The 13,282-nt window shown below is 45.6% G+C and overlaps 1 long non-coding RNA gene across 1 annotated transcript; it reads left to right on the forward strand.

Moving 5' to 3' along the window:
- The first annotated feature begins 779 nt into the window (after positions 1-779).
- LOC109315395 lies at positions 780-10,312 on the forward strand. The gene is made up of 3 exons (XR_002102497.1): positions 780-790; positions 1,681-1,683; positions 10,221-10,312. It is a non-coding gene; the product is annotated as an uncharacterized LOC109315395 (long non-coding RNA).
- The last annotated feature ends 2,970 nt before the right edge of the window (positions 10,313-13,282 follow it).

Here is a 13,282-nt window from a genome sequence, read left to right on the forward strand (position 1 = left end):
GCCTCTGGAATTAATCACACAGCTAGGGAAGTTTGAATCCATATTTGAGTTTGGCAGCTTGCACCAGCATAGATCAGACCAAAAACCTTGGATCCCAGCTGCTTTCCCATCCCAACATACAAGCCAGTAATATTACTCACAGGAGTAATATTTCCAGCTGTCCAGCACCCAGTCATACGAGCAAGTCTGTACTCAGACAAGAAATTCCATGAATCTACCGTAGCTCAGTGCAGGACATCTGGGCCCATGCTGTCTGTGAAAAAAAAGACATAAAAAGGAGTCCCAGGGATAAAGTGGACAGCAACTCAGACAAGCACTTGTGCCATGATCATGCCTGCAAGGAAGGATGCCTGTTTGGCTGTGGATCGATTATGGCAAAATGAGAAGCCATGCCTCTGACCTTCCCATACTCCTCCAAGGCTGTCCCTAGAATGTGATGTCTAGTCCTGAGTACCATATTGTGAGAATGAAAGCTTGACAGAGCAGATGAGGTAAAGAACCTGAGGCAGAGATGTGCTGAATTCTATTGCTTGATCTTTCTTTCTGTCTCTAGGACAGGAGTTGGCAACCCCCAGGGGAGCTGTGAGGGGCCCAATCTTTATTGTGGCCCTTTCCCCAGCAGATACCCTGAGGTGTGCCACCAGCAATGAGCCAGGCCAGGGTCCATGGACCCTGATGCAGCTGCTTGCAGCCTACCCGCTGCCTACTGCAAACAGCCTGGGCTCCATGCTGGGCAGCAAGACCTGCCCAGAGCCCAGGCCGACTGAGGCAGACAGTCAGTTGGCTGTAAGTAACTTCACCGGGGTCCATGGAGCCTTGGCTCAGCTTGTTGCCAGCAGCGGGTATATATGTACTTTGGGGTGGACAGTGGGGAAGGGGGTGAGGCTGCGCTGCTACATCAAGGATTGGGCCCCTCATGGCTCCCCCGTGGTCCCCCCCACTGGCATGCCAACATCTTCCAAGTCGAGGCTGTGGGTTTTTTGGCAATGCCCAAAAACATTGCTGACCCCTGCTCTAGGAGCTTGTGTAAGCCATGACTATGGCTATGGGAGGAATGGAACAGGAGAGTCTAAAGCTAACTGAAGGTACAATCATCTCAGAAAAGAAGGATTGTCACATGCCACCATGGGATTAATAGGATTAAACTGAAACTGGAACCATTTGGCCAAATGTCAGAAAGCTTTGTGGGAACAGAGCAGAGGAGGCAGAGGAAGGACATCCCCTGGGAAGGGGGAGAAGCCCCATCACAGGGAGCTGTTGCTGTGAACAGCCTTAGGAGTCTATTGGAGGGGACAAGCCTGAGCTGGCAGCAAGCTTGACTAGATAACCTCACTGGTCTCTTCCATGATTCAGAGGGAAACCTAATGAAGTTTGCACACACCCTGCTGGATGAATTTGATTCAACAAGCTCACTGCTTTGGACCTTGCCACTCATTCCCCTTAGGGAGAATTTTGCAGTGACGGGACCCATTGCTGCTGATCCCATTATATAACGGTGCTGCTTTCCAGCCAGCTGGCTGAGACAGAGCTCCTGGAGGACAGTGTTAGTCATGCCCCCTCCCACCCTCCTGCAGTACAAAGTAAGCAGGATTCCTAAGAATTCCAGCTTGGTCAGCCGAAATCTGCTTCCAGACATTCTTATACAACCCAGAACAGGAGCCCAAGAGCAGCCTGGAAAAGCCAGTGTTCTCTAGCCTTGGCAGCACAGAGGGGCCCCGGCTTATAAAAAAGATCAGCACAGTCTGTGGCTGAGCTCAGGACTCCAGTGCTGCTAGTACATATACAGGCCAAGAGATGCTGAACTGGCAGGACAGTGGAGCAAATGCTGTGAGCTTAGCAGCTGCTGGAGGTACAGATGTTCCACTGACAGCCCACCTCACTGTGCAACCAGGTGGCAGGGCACAAAAGGCTGCCTGTTTAAAAGAAACACTGGAGATAGTCTGAAAAGCATCACCACAGGTCCAGAAGGGAAAGATGATCCCACGTAGGCCAAGCCACTGCAACAAGATTTGTAGCAACAGTGGTCAGCCTGAACAGCGAGCAGGACAGAGAGCACTCTCCACCATGGCTGTAGGCAGAATTGGCTATTCTGCCACCTCTGGGAGCCAAAAGAAGTGTTAGTTCCTGACAGCAATGGGCTCTTCTGGCTGCCTCAACTCAGGTAGTTAGATGCAGGCAGATTTTGCTGCCAAGCACTTCTCTGAGTCCGCAAAGCACAGGCCATTGCGTAGTGTGTTTCAGTGTACATTTGGCATCAGGTGTGAGCTGACTTTGGCTGGAAAGCAGCAGCTGGGATGTCAGCCTGTGCTGTATTGGTCACAAGACCCAATACTTCTCTTTGGCCACCAGTTCTTGTTGTGTAACAGATGAGCCAGTGCAATCCAAGTGAGCACATAAAAGAGGCAGAGCTGTACAAGAACCGATACGTGTCCCATGCTCTGCTTCCCCCCTTCCAAATCCAAGCTATAGCAGAGTTGTCAGCAACCCAAGGGAGAAGAGGCCTTCAGGAAGGGGCCTTTCATAGACAGCTCTCCTAAAGTGTGGTGACTGCTGTAGTAGGAAGGTGGTTTGCAATAGCTCAGTCCCTGAGATGTTATTTCCAAGAGCAAAAATACAGAGCAGATGTAGGAAAGAAATCCCATTCTAAGTCCACCCCCTCTTTTGCTCTGAGGCCGAACATTGAAGGCCTGAGCCATTGCTGTCAAAGGAATGTGGTGATTCTGTGATACTGTCATTACCCAGCTTCCAGCAGAAGATGGCAGGAGGTTGTGAAGGACCCAGTTAATTGCCTGTCCCCACCCCACCTGCTCCAGGAGATGGGCCCTAGTGAGCCTCAGGTTTACAGCACTAATCTTGGCTTTGGTAGTATTGCACTCCATTTTGCACTGCCACTGGGTTCCTGTGCTACCTTGGGCTTAATCTGTACCTCATATCCTTTAATATAAGGACCTATCACATCTTTATTTAAATTGTAAGCTCTTTAAGCAGGGATTTTCACTGCTGAGCAGGCAGGTGCTCAGGAGGCAGCTCTAGACACTGGTGGGGTGAAGAGAGATGCTAGCTGGAGAGGAGACGAACCCATGCTGCAGGACGCACATTTCTTCAGGGGAACGCGAGCCTCCTTCAGAACTGGACTCAGGCAGAGTGGGGGGAAAAAAGAGTGAAGAACTCTTACGGGCCTAGCAAAAGGCCCATAAGTTCAATTCTGTGGTTTCAATGCAGAAAAAGAAAGCCTGCCCAGTGATGTTTCTGAATGATAAAAAATCCATTGCACTGATAGGATGGGTTTTTTAAAATATCCATTTATCTCAGAACCCCAAGGGACACTGAAACACGGCAACTGCGGGACTCAAGTAAACCAACAGCACACCCAGCCTTGTTGCCACAGGCCGTGAGTGGCAGCAGGTGCCACAGGAAAGGATGATGGGAAACCCATGGAACCTGGTTTTCAAGGGCCCAGCAACTGCACTTTCAGCCAGGTACTCAAAAGAGCTCAACACCCAGCCTTTCATGGCCTGTTACTTGACACAAGAACCTGCAGGTCAAAAGCCACTTTCTACATGGTCACGGAATCCTCTTTATGTTCATTGTATGACCCCTTGTGGTGGTTCTCCTGAATTACCTATTTGTTATCAAGATAATCCAGCTAACACAAGCCTTCATACCCCAGGTGTAAAGTGAATAAACATCTGCTGGTGTTGTGGGAGATATAGCACCCGGGAGAGACCTCCAATGCTGCTTGAGGATTTTCATTATATAGAACAGGATACTAAAGCAGAACAGGTCTTCACGGCCCAGTCAGAATGAATAACGCAGGATAAAGTTATGATAACTTTTGAAACAGCTCTCACCACAATAATATGGTGGAACAGGTCAGAGATGCAAGTAACTTCTGGCATGTGAGTAGTTCCATTGTGCTCAATAGGGCTGGCTACTTCCATAAAGTTACTTCCATGCATTGTGCTTGTAGGATTAGGACCATAAAGGCTAACATGGCCAGTGTCTCCTCAGAGGAGAAGGATTTTCTGAATCCTTGCATTAGAGACCTAGACTGATTTTAAGATTTTCTTTGCTGTGATATCTAAGCAATTCCCAGGTTGAATAAATCAGCTTGTTCCTTGACTGCATTTCATAGCATCTCCTGGTTTTCTCTCGTCTCTGGTATAGGTTTGGGTTGTCTTCAGTTCTGTTATGTGTTTTCAGTGCCTGAGGTTCTGATTATGATTAATAAATGCTGTCAAAGGGAAGGAAGCAGATCCTGCCTTAAGAACTCTGCATATATTTGTTCTCCTCTGAAAATGTCTTCAACAGCCAGAGAACTGCAGTCAAGAATGTTTTGTGATTGTCACTAGGCCAGAGGAGCGTGGCTGTCAGGTTATGGATGGAGGTGTAGTTACTGACCTAGTTGAGACCTTATTTGCTACTAGATTTGAAAATCAGCATCAAGGCACTTAGCAGGTAGCAGAACCAGAATGGGACTACTGGAATGACTGGTGTATGAGCGTGATGTATTCAAAGCAACCTGCTCCAAGGAGTGACACTACCCCATTCTGCTTCAATCTAGTGCTTGTATCACCATAGCTATATCCTCACCTGAGAGGAGTGGGCAGAATCTGCTGACAGCTGCAAGTGGGTGAAAGTGCACATTACGCTTGAGGCTACTTGATCATCTGGGGTCAGACAGGAACATGGGTCTTTTCCTCAGCTGCATCACATTGGTGTCTCGTTGTCATCCTGTGCTTGAATAATACAATCATGTCTTTCACCTCCCTTGTCATTTCCAGCTGGTAAGTTCCTAGGTCACATAAGTCTCCAAATGCATGATCTTGCACTTTGTGCTATTTAACATAATCCCCTTTCTACTAGTTCAGTCCTTAGTCATCTGATATTTCCTGTATGACATTCCAATCCTTCTTAGTATTGGCAGTGCCTCCCATCTTTGTGTCATCAGAAAATTTTATTAGCATATGCCCACTCCTCATGTCAAGGTCATTAATAAAAGTATTAAATAAGATTGGTCCCAAGACATGTCTTTGAGGAATTCCACTAATAACTTCCCTGCAGCCCAATACTATACTTTTAATATAGTGATTCTAAACCTTTTTAAGTTCAAGACACTCCTCAGAAAATACCAACTCTTAGTTTTTATGGAAAAATACTAGAGTAATTCTTCTGTTGCAAAAAGACTAAAGAAGGTCAGAATGTTTTTTGAGACCATAAATTCCTATTTGAAATCTCTGGGTTTATCTTGTGAATCCTATGTAAGTGTTTGCACACTTAACAATGCTAATATTGCACATCACCCTTAAAGGGATCTCATAGCACCCCGGAGTATTGTGGTGCTCTGGCTAAGAATCACTGCTTTCATATAACACATCCTTGTCTCCTTTCTGGCCAGATCCTTACCTGCATAACATATTTGGCAACATAGATCCAGATAGATTAACTAACTTACTCCTCTTCTTTTATTTAGAAAGATCACTTATTTATCAAAGAAAAATGTCAGGTTAATCTGGTATGATCCACCTTTGCTAAGCCCATGTTGCATTTTATCTTATTTTCCATTCCCCCACATCCTTAATTATTACTTCCTTCAAAATTTGTTCTGAAGTCTTGCATTCTGCTGTGGTCAGACTAATGGAGCTATCGTGCTTAGACTCTTTTTTTTCTCCTTCCTTAGCACAGGTGCTATATTTGATATTCTCCAAGCATATGGTGCCACTTCTGCTTGGAACAATGTATTAAGGAGCCTTGCTATTGGATCTGTGATTTCACATCCCAGAGCTCAGAATTCAGGGAGATGGTTTATCTGGTCTCCACAGCCTGAGCACATGTGGCTCTGTTTCCTCCTTGGTCGTGCTAATATCCATTTTTAAGATCCTCATTTCCACTGTGTTGCTTTTGGCCCCATGTTCAAGGTCATTGTTTGTGTCAGAAGCTGAGGTAGAGTATTCATTTAGTTGCTGGGCCAGAACTAGATTATCTTTAAGCTCTTACCCATCCTCATTTCTTCATTCCTTGTTCGCTTATTACCTATACAGCTAAGAGCCTTTAATATCCTTTGCCAGGTTCAACTCCACTTAACCTCTTATCAATTTTCACTTTATCCCTTAGCTACTTGGCCTCTCAGGGAGTGGTTGCACTGCAGTGTATAGTGAGCTTTAAGCCAGCTAGGGTATGTGGAGCAATCTAGTCACAGACTCATGGAGCACCATGCAGGCTTATTTGCCCTGTTTCTCAGCTATGATTAATAGCATTTGTTCTCCAGCCTGCACATGAGAACTTAAAGCTTCCTATAATATCACTTTCCCAGTCTTATTTATCTTTCCCCTCCCATTACAATGAGCTCTATCTGTATCCAGATCTGACCCTGAGGGCTTACAGCAGACTCCCAGTGCTACATTAGTAGAACCTCTTTTACTGCCCTTCCCCAAAATTATTTTAAACCAGAGTCTGTGTTATCCCTGCTATCTTTCCTCAGTTCTTGACAGTCTGTTGTATCATTAGCACATAGCTTCCAGAAGAGAGCTGGGAAATGCCTAATCCATGGTCTTGTGTTTACAGTGCTCCCCTGAAAGCAGCAAATGTAGATTCAAAACTCTTTGGATGAGTGAGGCCTACAACCTGAGTCTCCTGTTGCCTGGGCAAGTGCTCAACCTGTCTAGCCCTGTTGCAGATGAGTGTCACAGGACCAGTCTGTGGGCTGCATCCTATATATGGAATCAGTTCATGAGCCAGATCCAGTGCAGGGTCAGCTCACAGAACTGGTCTGCAGGTGCAGTCTGATTTCTGGCCTGACCCTGCCTGTCTGGATCTGGCTGCAGAGTGACCCTGCATGCTGGCCCAAACTTACACCAGTGTGATCTAGCATGGAGAGCCGAGTTATCTGGCCAGTGCTGCTCCCTGTGAGTCTGGAAATTTGGTGGCAGGGCAGTGGCAATTAACCCTGATAGTGCTCTTGCCACATTTCTGGATCTGTGGGGAGACCCACAGGCTGGATGACATGGTTCTATGAGCCCGCGATTTAGCACCACTGCACTGGGCTAAAACATGCAAGGAGCCTCCCCCTCCCCAACATCATAAGTTTTTGCCCAGCTACAATTTCAGGTTCTGGGCAAGTGTAGAACATGGTATGTACTTGTCTGGCTAGAGCACAGCTCAGCTGACATGAGGACACTGTAGTCTGGCGCTGTAGATTTTGCATTAGTGCCAAACCCTGCAGTTATGTGACTGCAGAGCTGCCATTTAGTACCTGCAGCAAAACAGAATCCTGTCCCTAGTGTCTGCCTATCCCTGGCACTTAGTAGCCTCCAATCTCATAACTCCTCTCAGATCAGCAAGATCTAGTTTGAAATGACCAGAAAGCCAGGTTTTCCATTTCCCACAGAAAAAAAGAGAAAACCACAGATTTCCTGTTTTTATCAGAGAAAAATGGATTTTACCTTTTAGCAGAGAAACCCAAGGATTTCATGTGTTTGCAAAGAGCTTTGCAGGTGGACAAAATTCCAGCCTATGAGAGGTAATTGCAAAAAGGGCGGGGAAACCCCCAGCCCTGCTGGGGAGTGGGGGAAGGGAGAGGGGGGGAAGGGTGGGGCCTGACATGCACAGAACATAACCCCCTTACCTGCCACAGGTATAGCAGGGGGACCATGGCAAACAATACTTTGCTTCTGTAAAAGTTGTTAATATAAGTTCAAGAGATCCCAGGCAGAGGGCAAGGGCTCACACTACAAAGGAAAGCAAAATCCCCAAGTTCATACCAATTTGACTGCAGGGTAAAATTCCTTCTGGACCCCAAATATGGCAGTCTGAGCCAGAATTTGGGGGGGGGGAGGCTAGGCCCTCTAGCCAGGAACCTCTGGCTTTTAAGTCCCAACAGGAATACTGGCACATCCCAGTCAAGATCCCCAGCCTTGGCTGCATGGGAAATACCTGTAGTTAGGGACCTCCTAAATCATGGCAAGTGAAAGGGATTTTTGTGGGCTATTTGTGGTGCACAGAGCCAATTTCATGGCCTTTTAGCAGTGAGCCTGCCCTTTGGCACTGATTGGCTAAGAGTCCTGGTGGCCTTGCCCCTTGCCACTGACTGGGCAAGAGAGTTGTCCATCATGTTGTTCACCCATCCCCTCAGTGCTGATTGGCTGAGAGGGCTGTTGAGCCAGCATTTTATTTTTAGTAATTATTTTTTTATTTTGCAGATTCCCCAGACAATTCCCAATTTCTCAGTTTCTGTGAAATCAGTGAATTTGCCAATTAAGTATAGTAGAACATAGGCATAGCTATGCCTAGATCATCCCTAGCCAGTTGCTGTCCAACCTCTCTCTTCTTGAATGCTTCCAGTGACTGAGAGTCCACAACTTCTCAAGCAAATCTATTCTACTGCCTCGCTATTCCAACAGTGAAGACATTTTCCTGGTACCCAATCTAAACCTACTTCGCTACATCTTCAAGCCATTGGTCCACATCCTACATTTTGCAGCAAGAGAAAAGAGGTGTTTTCCTTCTTGTTTATAGCAGTCCTTCATGTATTTGAAGATTGCTGTCATGTCTCCTCTTAAGCCTTTTCCTCAAGCTGAACATGTATTTGAAGATTGCTGTCATGTCTCCTCTTAAGCCTTTTCCTCAAGATGAACATACCTAGCTCTTTCAGCTGCACCTCATATGACTTGTTTTCCAAGCCCTTTATCATTTTTGTTGCTCACCTCTGAACCCTCTCTAACTTCTCCACATCTTTTTTTTTAAATGTGGAGCCCAGAAATGCTTGACAGGATGGCCAACAGGACATGCCAGTCAGGTCCCTCAGCCTCATGCCAGTCTACATTGCTCCAACAGCCTTCCTTCCACACTAAGGCCAGTGGGTATTTTTGGGTGGGGAAAGAGCTGGTGGAGGCAATCCATAAGTAGGAGTGAGCATGAATAAATGTACTTAATTTATGTACTTCACTCTTCATAGCCATGCATCCCTGGATTCCTCCCTGGAGAACAGGTATATCGGTAACATGCAATTTACGTACATAGATTACCACTCTCCTTGGGCGTTTAGTTTTGTTATAATAGCATGTTATTTTTTTTTCATGTTACTGAAATTTGACAGTAGCTGGAGTGTCTACACTGATGATTGTTAATAAATTATTTTGTTACTTAATCCCTGGGTGTGTCAGTATTTGGGAAAGAAATGAGAACCAGGGATTTCAAAACAAAGATGTTGATGGAGCTTCAGATTAATAATACATGACATTGATTTTCTCATCCATAAATAGATACAACTGACTAATGGTGTGCACTCATTATTCCTTCCTCCCACATCTTTCTCCAAAACAAGGACATCCTTTACTTCCCTTTCTTGCACCCAGGCCCTGTGATGCACTTTCTGCCTATTTGTAACAGGTCACTAAACCAGCATAAGCACTGGCCCATTCCTGGCCAGGGTACCTGGTACCTCCCTCCTTCCCCTCAAACATGCTAGGCAATGTACAGTACACCTTAAGTGCAGGAATGGCTATGGGCCCATTCATATCCAAACAGGTTTGTGGGCAGCACCATGTTGCCTTCAGTCAGCCAAAGGCACATTCAACTACAATCTTGCCACTCACTAGTTTGCAATAACTGCTGCTTCTACTGGGTCTTCTAGAATATGGTTTAAACATCATAAGTCTGGACAGCAGGGAATGGGTCAATTCTCCTAAAGTGACAGTGGATGTAGGCTCCTCCTTAATATCCAGATTACTGGGAGGAATCAAGTTCCTGCTATCCAAGTATGTAAACATCAGCTTTTTGAGAAAGTTATTGTGCTTGAAATTCCACCTGCAATCAGTTAGGCCTATTTAATGAGGCCATTGATATCCTTCAAATATCTGAAGATCAGTCTTCAAATATCTGAAGGGCTCCATAAAAAAGAGGAAAAGCATCTCTTCTCTCTTGCTTCAGAGCAGGATGCAGATCATTGGCTTGAAGTTGCAGTAAAGTAGGTTGGATATCAGGAAAAACTTCTTCACTGTAAGCACTGAAGTAGCAAAATAGACTGTCTAGGCAAGCTGTGGAATCTCCATCACTGGAGGTGGTCAAGAAGAGATTTGATAAGCATCAGATATCTGCTATGCTTGTATTCTACTATTGGTATTTCCCATGCTTCTGGGCTTTGCTGGCTGCCATATGGGGCTGGGAAGGAATTTTTTCCTTTCTGCTGCTACATGCATCAGGATTTTTTCTGCCTCCCTCAGAAGCTGGGGATTTTGAGTGGGGTGTACCAGTGCTCCTGCTGGGACTTAAAAGCAGAGGTTCCTAGCTAAAGGATCTTTCCCCTGCTTCAGGGTCAGACTGATCACCATGTTTGGGGTCAGGAAGGAATTTTTACCCTATGGTTATATTGGCTGGACTGTGGTGGGTTTTGTTTTCTTCTGTAGTTGAGTGTGTGCCCACTATTTTGGTTCTCTCAAGTATGTTTTAATAACCTTTGTAGCAGCAAGATGTTGGCTGCTGTGGTCCTCCTACTTTTCCTGTGGCAGGTTAGGATTTATTTCTTGTAATTGTGCCAGGTTTGACTGTAATTTTGCTAATAGGTGAGAGAATGGATTTTAATGGGATGGTTGGGTAGGAATGATCTTGCCTCACGAAGGATGATAGACTAATATCCCTGCTTTTCTATAAGTCTGTGATTCTGGCTGCTATATTCATGAGCATCTTGTGGGGGTAGACAGGAGTCACATGTGCAATGACCAGCCCCAGCCCAGTTAAAAAAGCTCATCATCTCAAAGCCAGCTGCTATTTTGGGATGTTAGCAATTGCCACCACATGTGTATGAATCAACAATAATTGCCTCACAAACCTTCATGGTTATGTCACTGAGAGTTGATTTGTCAACATTAAACTGGTTACCATTAGTCTGCAGAAGATTGAGGTAGCCAGCTTCCAGATAGTAAAAGTAATTTTTTTCTGATTTGATTTTACCTCTCATCTGCGTATCTATATGCCACTGAAGAGCTGGGTCAAGATCCACATAGAGCTCCAGGTGGCCTTCCTCATGCCGAAGGTCTGGACTCATGGCTGTTCTGCATCAGAATGTAGCCCTACGTCTCTGCCTGTGGTCCTGCTCCAGAATTGCTGGCCAACACTGTGGGATCCCATAGCATTTAGAGTGCTAAAAACAACCACCTGAGTCACCTGGGGGCTGAAGACTTACTGTATGTCAGGCCTACAAAACATTCTTTGATACCTTTACTCACACCCATAACCACCTCCACTTCACCATCTTCGTAATCCTGTGCACAGGAACAGCAGAAGGATTACTGACAAGGTTAATGAAACAGTTTGTTGGGATACACTCCCAATGTACTCATTTAACGTAAGCACATGTGTTTGTGTGTGAGAGACAGAGAAAGAGAGAGAACAATTACCATTTTGGTTGATACCAGGGACTCAACAGGCACAGCTGAAACATGAGTCTTTAGAACACACTACAGCTGGGTCAGTAACTAACTCACATCTACTGTGGACTGGTTATACATATAACACACACTGGTGAATAGCTTACACAAGTGCAGAGCCCTCCCACATTGCTGCACAGCTGGGGCCCAGGTGCATTGTCTTCCCATACCCTAGCAATTGGCTTTCATATCTGGATACTTGCTTTATTTACTTATTTATTCCAAGGTTTAAATGCTCTTGCACTTTTCTGGTTCCCCTGAAGCAAGGGAATAGGTGTGTCCTGGATACAGCTGTCATGTTTCATGGGGCTGGCCCTACACATATCACCAACCAGTCCAATCTGCCCCAGAACTGGAGGGAAAAGTGTGGAGTTAATCTGGGTATTTGTAAGGTGTGACTCTTTGTCTAAAGCTTCTCAACTGAAAGGCATCACGTCTGAACTCAAAAGTGCTGCCTCTCCTTACACACTCTCATGGCTGCCAAAACTACAGACATTTTCAACTCCAGTTGTTGTTTTAATTTCTCTTCCTTTAGGCCAGTGATTCTCAACCAGGGTGTTGCAGTACCTGGGGGTGCCTTGATATCCTTTCAGAAGTGCCATGCAATGTCAGCACTGTTTTGTGTGCAAACATGATTCACAAGATAAACCCAGAGATTTCAAATATGAATCCACAGTGTCCAAACTATTTTGACCTGTTGTGGTCTTTTGGATTTCTTTGCAGCAACAGAATTGATTTATTTTCCTATAGTCAAAAAATGACTGAAAACTAAGAGTGGGCATTTTCCAAGGGCTGCCTTGAGATTATCAAGGGGTGCATTGAAACTGAAATGGTTGCAAACCACTCCTTTAGGCACTGGACTGTTAAGGGTAACAAAGTGTCAGGTTGGGAAGGTGCTAACCTCAGGCTGCAGCTTCCTAGCTTAGATCTTTGTTGCAATCCAGGAACTTGTTTCACAACTGGGCCACTTTTGCTGTGGGTTTTAGCAAGCACCGTAAGGTAGCACCAGCAAACAAAATGGCTGTTTGGAAAAACCTGTGTGTGCAAGTACCTGCAACTGGGCCTGTGTGATGGAGAGCTGTCTGTTTTACTAGTTAGAAAGAGTTCAAGTCAGATTTGAAAGGTGACCTGAGCACAGGATTTCAGATGGTTTTGTTTGATGCTTGTGGTAATTTCTTCAGGAAGTATCTTTTCCAACTTGTTCCTTGTTTTCCTAAGAAATAACATGAAGTCATGTGTACTCTGCTCTGCTTCGTTGGACGAAGGATGCTCACAATGAGCTATTGGCTTCTCTACGGAAGGGTAAAAGGGCGAATCTTCAACAAAGGCTTCTTTACTCAAAACCATAGTCAGACAGGTAATAATGGGGGAAAAAACCCAATTAGCAAAATGTGTCATCTAGTTTGTCTCTCCCTTTATTAATTATCTACCTTGTCTTCCCCTTGATCTGATGGTGCTATTATTGACACTGGCCCTGTCACCCTCCCAGCTTCAGCCATGACAGGACCCGGATTCGCAGAGTAAAACCAAGCAGGGAAAATAATAATGCCATAGAAAACCTTTGGGGTCTATTGCATTGGACTTCAAAGAGCCTCCCCAAGGCATCCCCTTCAAAATAATGCTGCTGTTGCACAGAAGTGTGTCCTTAGTGGTGCCCACGTGATAGCCCATATGTGAAGGCTTGTGTGTAGGCATGTGTATATGTCTGTGTCATATATGTATATGTATATGCGAATATATGTGTGCATGGAGACGTGTGTGCATGTGTCGGGCCTACAAGTCCCAGCATGCCCCGCACGCGCCCCGGGGCCTGCCGGACGTCGTAGTCCCCGCGCGCGCTGGCCCCGGCCCCGGCCGGG

Source organism: Crocodylus porosus, unplaced genomic scaffold (assembly GCF_001723895.1).
Source record: "Crocodylus porosus isolate Cpor-Errol unplaced genomic scaffold, CroPor_comp1, whole genome shotgun sequence".
NCBI classification, from domain to species: domain Eukaryota; kingdom Metazoa; phylum Chordata; order Crocodylia; family Crocodylidae; genus Crocodylus; species Crocodylus porosus.